The sequence below is a fragment of the Neophocaena asiaeorientalis genome, unplaced genomic scaffold (assembly GCF_003031525.2).
Source record: "Neophocaena asiaeorientalis asiaeorientalis breed wild unplaced genomic scaffold, Neophocaena_asiaeorientalis_V1.1 scaffold131, whole genome shotgun sequence".
NCBI lineage: Eukaryota > Metazoa > Chordata > Mammalia > Artiodactyla > Phocoenidae > Neophocaena > Neophocaena asiaeorientalis.
The window spans coordinates 6,334,816-6,345,209 of NW_020173201.1; the positions used below are offsets into that span (position 1 = coordinate 6,334,816).

Below are 10,394 nucleotides of genomic sequence, written 5' to 3' on the forward strand. Positions count from 1 at the left end.
GTGCAGACAAGCCTCTCGGGTTGGTGAGTGCCAGTCGGCAACTATCCTCTGTGCGGGAATCTCCCCGCTTTGACCTCCGCACCCGTCGCTGTGCACCACTCCGCGGTCCCGAAGCTCCCCCCTCCGCCTCCCGCAGTCTCCGCCTGCGGAGGGGCTTCCTAGTGTGTGGAAACTTTTCCTCCTTCACAGCTCCCTCCCACTGGTGCAGGTGCCGTCCTTATTCCTTTGTCTCTGTTTTTTCTTTTTTTTCTTTTGCCCTACCCAGGTACGTGGGGCGTTTCTTGCCTCTTGGGAGGTCTGAGGTCTTCTGCCAGCCTTCAGTAGGTGTTCTGTAGGAGTTGTTCCACGTGTAGATGTATTTCCGGTGTATCCGTGGGGAGGAAGGCGATCTCCGCGTCTTACTCTTCCGCCATCTTCAAGGTCCCCTCCTGTTTTTTCTTGTAACTGATTTATAGATGAGGGTATTCTGTCATATACAGGAGGTATCTTTTCTTCTTTATTATCTTGCCTGGCTGCTCACTCCAGAGCCTAACAAACACCTCAGCTAACAACAGGAAACTTGCGTGTTTGCTTTTCTTACGTTAATCGTTCTTAGTTGTTAGCAGTATTAACACCTTGATCATTTACAATTAAATTTACTTACTAAATTTATTGCTTCAAATAACAATGTCTCTTTTTAATATTTAATTGAATTGAATTTTAAAAATCTTTATTTAAATGCTATTATGCCCAAGACATCATGCTTTTAACCTGAGATGTTACCTTTTGTGCAACTTAATTGAATACTTCTTATCTGCTATGAAATATGAGAGGATGAAGAATATAGAAGAAAAATAAATTAGCCTTTGACTTCAAATATAAATGCAAATTTATAATATATTTACCTGAGAAACTTGAAATTCTTTTAACAGTTTTGGACATCCATAATCTATGGAATTTGGGGCATTTCAAGCATTTTTTACTCAGATCTCAAGAAGCAGGGAGGGTCCTGGATAATACCTGGGTTATTTTAATAATTACTAATATTTAGCATTTACTTTGAACTGATTTCTATACTATCCATATGTTTGATACTAACTCATTTATTTATGAAATGAAAATTTATATTTTGATTGCTTTTCCTGCCCTTGGTCATCTACTTTCTTCTATGTCCATCCTTCCTCCACGAATAGGAAAGTAATATAGAGAGTATGGTGCTAGTTCCTAATCTCAGTAGTTGCTATGAAAATGAATAATCTTTGATGAAAAGCAAGTTGAATGTGTCACAATCGAGTGTGTGCACCATCAGATTTTAATGGAAAAATGGAACAGGAGTGTAGTTATCAAGGAACGTAATACAGACACTTTTCTCAAGTTTTCAATTTCACAACGATATTTGTGAGTATACTTATGTTTAGGAATGCTGAAATATTCAGTCAGTTCTCTCAATTCTACAGTTCAAATTTACATTTACATCCCGCTTGATGGGAAAATTTAAAAAGCAATCAAATGTATCATGCCTAAAGAAAGCCTATTTCCTTCATTTATAGAAACCTTTTCTCCAACCTAGACAGCTTCTTTTCAAAACCATTTTTCTGTATATGTTTGTATGTGTGTGTGTGTGTTTATCTGAATTCAAGTGCAGCATAAGTTTTGCTGATCAGTTCTGTGCCAAATACAGATGCCAGAATTTCCCCAAGCCAATAGTTACTGGGATTTCCCTCTACTGAATCTATCAAAATAATATCTCATGAGTTTTCAAATAGTTTGCACCTGTCTTTTGTTAAATTCTGTTGTATGTTGATTCGAGAAACAAACAAACAAAAATAGCCTAATGAGAAGGAACTGAGAAGCCTGTAAAACTGGCCAAGCCAGACAAGGTAGAGAAACATTTTGCAGGAAAAAAAATTACTTAGGAATAATCTATAATTTACATATTTATAGCACTAGAACTGGAAGAGAGTGTTCAGTTATTCAGGGGTGTGTCACTTGGCTCATCACTATCCCCACGGATAAAATGTACTGAGAAAGAAGTACATCCTGTTCTCCCTCTCTATAACACCTTACCCAAGGAAGTTTGTGATATTTTGGTCTAACCCAAATAATGCTTTAATTATTAAATCTAATGCAGTAAGGTAACAGGGCCGGCCAAGATTTTTGTATATCAAACACTTTGCACACATCTTGAGTTCAGTAAGTGCTCAGTGTCTGTATAATATGACAAATAATGAAAGAGGCCACTGCTGGAGAATTTCAGGGCTACCAATGTAGTCAAAAGAGAGATATTTGAGATATCAAATATGGTTTATAAACTATTATTAAAATGGCTTTTTAAAAACCACTATATTCTGGCCTATTAAAAGCCAGTATATGCTGGCAACAGTGCTTTACCTACATTATCTCATTAATTCCTCCAAACTACCCCAGGCACACATACTTTCATGGATGTTTCAGAGATATGAAAATAGAGTCATAACACAGTTATGAATTTGTTGCCAACACACATGCTGTAATCACAATGGCATACTGAATCAGGATGGGAACAAAAGCTAAGTGAATAACAAGGTAGACTTAAAATTACAACAAAACTTGCCATCTCATTATTCAGTTATAGTTTGTGTAAACAACTGAGAAAATTGCCTGAGGTCTATTGTTAAAATTATTTAGATTCGGCTGAATTTCATTTGGAGTAGACTATAATCCTGGGATAATATATATGAAAACAATAAATAAATAAATATTTAATATAGATTTTTATTTGCATTGGTTGAAATATAAATAAAATTATTTCCATTCAAAGATATTTTCAAGAAATCCAAATATAATAAGAGTAAAAATATAGAGCATCATCTTTTAAAATAAGTATCAGAGGACATTTTATAACATAACTTAATATTTTCCTAGGACAATAATAGTTACTCAATAAGTAATTATTACATGACTTAGTGACAAGAAGTATTGTATTATATTTTTAGTTTTTTACGTGGTTATCATGTTTGAGAGAAATATGTCAATCTGTGGTATACTCACAGTCAGTGTAACATAGTGGTTAAGATCACTGGCTCAGTAAGGTTCGGATATGTTCCATATAAAGTTATAACCTAAAACTCTCAGGACACCAGGTTCTATAAAGTGAAGATAATAATAGTATTTATTACATGGCTGGTTTGAGAGAATTATGAGTTTCAACAGGTAAGGTTCTTAGAACAGCATCTGGCATTTAGTAAGTATTGAATAAGTATTAGCTATTATATAATTTGTGCCCCTCTTCAAGTAAAAGTAAGATACACTATGATGGACTTCTACGCCATCATTCAATGCTAAACAGTAAAGATTTCAAATGGTTGAGGTTTGATATATCCACAAAATACCTTCTCAATAAATAAGTGCTGATATCTTTTTTCTTTAGATTTTAAACTAATGAAGATGAAGAAGGACGAGGAGGAGGAAAAAGAGAAACTATTACAGATTGGTCTTAGTAAGTAGTTCCAGGAATTCAGAGTATAATCTATATTTTGTGTTCTTTTCTTTCCCCCATTTTGTTAATGTGTTTCTTTTAATTCTTTGCTATTTTTTTGCACCAACTTCAGACCCTTTTAGGAATAAGGGAGGTATACTTCAAGTAATTATTTATTAAAATTTGCTTGATATATGATAGCAAATATATTGATTATAATATCAATATGCTTATGCTTTTGATATTATATATCAAAATATGCTTGATATATAATATCAACTATATGAACAAATTTATCAGGCAGATTCGGAATATACCTTCCCTGTATTCCTCATAGAGCGTCTGAACGGTTTTTAGCACATATCTTCATCTGATCCATTTAGTTTATGACAGCACTTTTTAACAATTAAAATATGCTCACTGGTTTACCGAAACATCATAGGGAAGCCCTGCTAGTGAGTCAAACCAAATATTTTGTTATAGACATAGCTATATATTGACTATATATGTGTTTATGAATGCATATATGTATGTACTTCATAGATCTGTTATAGTATATGTAAGTGACATTTTTAAAACTTTTTCAGTTTTCCATGGATTTTAGTTAGTTGACCTCTCTTCACCTTGGAGATATTCAAGTTAACAATTGTTATTAATTGTTGTAATTGTTCAGTTAATAACTAGTTACGACTTCTTCAGCCATTACATTAGCCATGAAATAGAGATGCAAGTGAGCCGGGGGTGGGGAGTGGAAAAAGCAGAAGTCAGTACTTTACAAGGAATGTGGGTACCAGTCTTACATGTCCATAAACACCAGAAAGTACCACAGCATCACATTTGCAGTTATGAGTATCCACATTTCCAATGCCTTCTTCCACTTTTATAGTTCAACGCTGTTCTCACTACACTCTATGTAATGCTACTTCAAAATTTCTAACATAGGCCATGCTAAAATTGAAATAAAATCTCAAATCAAGTGTTATTCAAACTTTTTTTAAATTTTCAGATATGACAAAGGCCACTGCTCTTGTTTAGACAGATAGTTTTGATTTCATGTTAATCACCTTGCAAACTTTAATTTTGAGAAAATTTCATGTGCTTATGGAATCATTCTATCTGTTGTTCTTTGATTGGTAACATCAATATTTATTTTATCCAGTAGTCTGTTAACTTTCCAAGCTATTTTTAGTCTCTACTATTCTAGATTTACTTGCAATCTTCTCAGTAACTGAGGAAAATGTTTCTATCATATCATGTGCAGGTTCAATTATTTTGCGTAAAGTCACTTCTATTCCCCACTCATTTACTTTTCTCCCCTCCCCCTTTTTCGTATTCCTCTGTACACATTTTTGGTTTTTTGGTAACAATTTTGTATCAAATTTTTTCCCATTTTTGTTCTTTATTTCCTATTTTTTAAATTTACTGAGATATAATTGACATATTGTGTAAGTTTAAGATGTCGAGGGTGTTGATTTGATCCATTTATATATTGCAATATGATTACCACCATAGCATTAGTTAACACCTGAATCATGTCACATAATTATCATTTCTTTTTTGTGTGAGAACATTTAAGGTCTACTCTATTAGCCACTTTCAAATATATAACACAATATTGTTAACTATAATCACTATGTCATGTTTTAGATTTGGAAACTCTATTCCTCTTCTAACAAAGTAAAAGCTTTGTAGATGCAGAGAGTAAAATGGTGGTTACCAGGGGCTGGGGGGTAGGAGAATTGGGTGATATTGGTCAAAGGGTAAAAACTTTGTGCTTTTTGATTGGATAATTCAATAAATTTGTGTTTAGAGTGATTATTGCTATGTAAGGACTTATTAATGCCATTGTATTAATTGCTTTCTTGATCTTTTATAATTCCATTGCTGTTTTTCCCTCTCTTTATGCCTTTCTTTGTGAATTGATTATTTTTTTGTGGGGGTATGCTCTGATTTCCTTCTCTTCATCTTTTGCGAATCTAATACAGGTTTTTGCTCTGTGGTCACCATGTGAGGGTGACATCTTACAGATTTAAAAAGTCTATTTTATGGTGATAGCAACTTAACTTTGATTAAATACAAAATAATCTACCCTTTTACTCCTTCCCATTTACTTTTTTAATGTCACAATTTATCTCTTTTTATATTGTACGTTTTTTAGACTATATATTATCAAATTATAGTTATTTTTAATGCTATTTTCCTTTAACCTTTATACTATAGTTCAGTGGTAACTTGCCATCATATTACAGAATGAGGTTTCTGAATTTGACTATACATTTAACTTTCCCAGTGTGTTCTATATTTTTGTATATTTTCACTTAACTAATTAGCTTCTTTTCATTTCACTTGAAGAAATCCTTTCATCATTTTTTATAAAGCAGACCCAGTGGAGACAAACTCCCTCAGCTTTTGGGTTTCAGAGAAAGTCTTTATTTTTCCTTCATACCTGAAGGATAATTTTGCCATGCAGAGTATTCTTGGTTGGCGATTTTTTTCTTTCAGAACTTTGAATATATAATCCCACTCTCTACTGGCCTGTAAGTGTTTCTGCTGAGAAACTTGCTGATAGCTTAATGAAGATTCTTTTGTAGGTTACAGTCTTTTTTCTTCTTGCTGCTTTTAGGATTCTTTGTCTTTGATTTTTGACAATTTCATTATAGTGTGTCTTGCAGAAGATCTTTTTGTAATGAAATAATGAGGTAATTTGTTAGCTTCATGAACTAGAAGTCCAGTCTCCCCCCCAAGGTTGGGAAATTCTCAGTCATTATTTCTTTAAATAATCTTTCTGCCTCCTTCTCGCCTCCTTATGGAGCTCCAATGATCCTGATTTTGGCTCTTTCAATGGTATTCCATAGCTCATGTAGACTTTCTTTGGTCTTTTTCATTCTTTTTTCTTTGTTTCCTCTTACTGGGTTATTTCAAAGTTTGTATCCTCTAATTCACTGACTGTTTCTTCTCCTTGATCTATTCTAATGTTGATGTTCTCTATTGCATTTTTCATTTCCTTCACTGAATTTTCAATTTTAGAATTTCTGTTGTTGTTTTTTTAATGATTCCTAGCTCTTTGTTGAATTTCTCATTTTATTTGTGTTTTGTTTTCCTGATTTCATTGAATTGTCTTACAGTGTTTTTTTGTAGCTCATTGAGTTTCCTCAAAATAGCTATTTTGAATTCTCTATCAGGTAAACTGCAGGTCTCTGTGTACTTTAGGTTTGGTTACAGAATGATTATTGTGATCTTTTGTTGATATCATGTTTTCTTGATTCCTCACTTTTTTTTGGAGTTTGCATTGTTGTTTTTGAATTTGAAGTAGCAGTCACCTCTCCAATCTTTATTAGCTGCCTTCACATGAGGGATACTTTTTTTTTATACATCTTTATTGGAGTATAATTGCTTCACAATGCTATGTTAGTTTCTGTTGTACAACAAAGTGAATCAGCCATATGCATACATATATCCCCATATCCCCTCCCTCTTGAGCCTCCCTCCCACCCTCCCTAACCCACCCCTGTAGGTCATCACAAAGCACTGAGCTGATCTCCCTGTGCCATGCTGCTGCTTCCCACTAGCTATCTATTTTACATGTGGTAGTGTATATATGTCAATGCTTCTCTCACTTTGCCCCAGCTTCCCCTTCCCACCCCATGTCCTCAAGTCCATCTCTACATCTGCATCTTAATTCCTGCCCTGCCACTAGGTTCATCAGTCCCTTTTTTTTAGATCCCACATATATGTGTTAGCATAGGGTATTTGTTTCTCTTTCTGACTTACTTCACTCTGTATGACAGACTCTAGGTCGATCCACCTCACTACAAATAACTCAATTTCGTTCCTTTTTATGGCTGAGGAATATTCCATTGTATATCACTTCTCAGCCTTTTGGCTAAGATCAAGTGTAGTATCTGTTCTTATCAGTGAGGGATAGTCTTCACTGGTCTTGTTGCAATATTCTGAGACTTTCTCTGACCTTGTATGGATATACCTACTCCACACTTCTTGCTCCCTCTTGTGGCAGAATTCTTGTATGTCTTCTCTCAATCTTAAGATGCGCCAGGCTGGCAGCTGCTAACCTCTCTTTTGTTTTCCCAAAGGTGGTGGTACTACAGCTCAAGATTGTGGTTTCTCCCTTGCCCACAGACACTGGCCTGTTTTCTGCACATGCTCCCTCTCTATCCAAGCTCACTCGTGCCACCGCCCACAGGAACATGTACTAGGAGCCAGCTGCAGAGTTGGGGGAGGTGTGTGTTTGGAATTCAGGTCATTGTGGGTGTTCAAAGGCCACTTGGGGGATCTTGGGGTGCGATTCTCCCTGCAGCTCATGGGTGGGCTCTCTGCTGGAGTCCAGGATACAGTCAGCTGAAACTGTGTCCCTTTAATGCCCTTGGATGTTCCTATCTACCTCTTTCCTTAACTTCCCCTCCACTCCCCAATCTTGGAGTTCTTGATTAATACTCTGGCTGCTGTGAGTGAGAAATGGGTTTCTGTAACAGCTTCTTTCAGTGCTTGGGAAGCCAGATGCTCACTCACTGCTCTCCCTTTCCCCTGCAGAAGAGATGGCTTTTTGCTCCAAAGGAGTCCTGAAACTTCTTCTCTGGAAGCCTGGACTTCTACAAAGGCTCTCTCCTCTGTGTGTGTCCACATAAGTCAGTGTTTTTCAGGTGCTCCCATTCTGTGGCTGAGCAGGGCTGGAGCCAGTGCTCATGCCCATGCTGGTTCCACAGCTTGTACTGAAGTCTGTCTTCCTATTACCTGATGCATATGGGGGTGGAACTTCTCTGGGGTCCCTTGGTGTATGTTGCCGGATTCCACAACTCCCACAGAGGCACTTTAGTTCATGGATGAATGCCAAATTTTAGTTGTGAAGGAGGGTCAAAACCAAGGTCATCTTATGCTGCCACGAAGCTGTTATCATTCTTTTATCAAAGCTTTTATTTAAGAAGGAAGAGAAAATGTCATTTTTGAATAGTTTTGAGTGGGATTCTGAAAATAACTTATCTGAGAAGGCTTCCATTTTTAGAAAGATAACAACAATGGATAGTGGAGAAGATAATGAAGTAGCAGCAAGTGTCCCTAGTACCTTAAACACAAACACTATATCAAAGTCAATAGAGAATTAAACTTTTATGCACATCTGTACATTGTAAAACTTACATATTTTTGCTCTTTTAGATGCTTTAGCTTCTAATTGTCCTTTATTCAGGAAAATTTATTTGACTTTTTTCTTTTTTTTTTTTTTGTTTGGCTCTGTTGGGTCTTCGTTGCTGCACGCAGGTTTTCTCTAATTGCCACGAGCGGGGGCTACTCTTTGTTGTGGTGCACTACAGTGCAGTGGCTTCTCTTGTTGCAGAACATGGGCTCTAAGCGCGTGGGCTTCAGTAGTTGTGGCACACAGGCTTCAGTAGTTGTGTCTTGCAGGCTCTAGAGCGCAGGCTCAGCAGTTGTGGCGCACAGGCTTAGTTGTTCCGCAGCATGTGGGATCTTCACAGACCAGGGCTCCAATTCATGTCCCCTATATTGGCAGGCAGACTCTTAACCAATGCGCCACCAGGGAAGTCCCTAACTTATTTTTTAAAATAAGTTTATATATTTTATATATACTTCCATTTTCTCTTACTATCTTAAATATGTACTGATGTATGCATATTATCTGTGTATGTGTCCTTTTCACAAATGAACTGAACTTGCCGATGGTTTTTATCATCTGCCTATCATGGAGGCAAATATATATTTTAAAAATTTCAGCTCTTATTATTACCTCCACTCTCCAGTTTCCCAGTGATCTTCCAGTATCTGTCTTAGCTGCCCAACAAATACCCTTCTTAGAAAATGACAACAACCCCTTGTATAGAATTTATTTTATGCTAAACACTATTCTAAGTGCCTGAGTATCATATGAAACTGATGTTGTTATTGCCCCCATTTTACAGATGGCACAATGAAACAAAGAGAAATTAAATAACTCACCCACAGTCATACAACTTATGCTGGCAGAACCAATATCCAAATCAAGGCAGCCTGTCTCCAGAGCCCATTTTTTTAAACTTCTATAAACCTCTGAAACTTGGCCATTCATTTCAGTTATTAACCCAGCAGTTATCAGTTTAGTTCATAATATTTATTTCCATTAAAATTGTATTTCTTTCCAATCCACAGTCTATTCTCTCTGAAAAGTTTTTCTTCAGTTAGATAAATGCATGGAGTACAAACTTTAATATTATGAGTTTTTTTCTGATATTAATATGTCTTCTTTCCTTGCAAATGAAAAATTTATCACATTATAAATCACCTGAAAATTTCTTTAAAGAGATACCATCCTAAGATGCAACTCATATAATGCAAATACGTCATATTTAGTACTTTGTGTGGTTGTAGCTTTCCTGATATTTGTCTTTGTGATTAAGTAGATAATCAAAAAACTTTTTCTTAAAAAAGTACTAAAAGTCTTATAATGTTCCTGACAAGAAAATAATTAAGAAATTAAGATCACAGAGAAACATGGCACATGAATTTAATCCATATTAATGTTATATATTAGCTTTGAATTTTTTTCCTGATACAAACTCTGAGATATTTAGAATATTTTTCTTTCTGTGAAGTCTCAACAATATATCCCTTTAAAAGAATCCCTTAGGAAGTCACTTCTTGTATAGTTTGTGCTTTAGGGCACAGCGATTTCTTAACAAGTGTTAAAGAGCAAAAGATAACCCTTTTCTCCATTACCACCAAACACTCCCTTTTTTACTTACTATGCCATATTCACTTGAGTCCCCATAAAACCAACAGCAGAAAAAATTTTGTCCATAGTTCTTGTATTGTATTTTAAGCTTTTAGTCCTTTTTGCTTCCTTCACTGTCCTGCCCTTGACCCACCTCAGTAAGGTTTTTAAGAAACTTTTAATGTTAATAACTGTTAACTGTTGTTTAAGGGTTTCATAGTTCCCATATTATTTTATGAACAC

At 35.6% G+C, this 10,394-nt stretch overlaps 1 pseudogene; it reads left to right on the forward strand.

Moving 5' to 3' along the window:
• Positions 1-7,299: 7,299 nt before the first annotated feature.
• Positions 7,300-7,423, forward strand: LOC112399613 (uncharacterized; annotated as a pseudogene).
• The last annotated feature ends 2,971 nt before the right edge of the window (positions 7,424-10,394 follow it).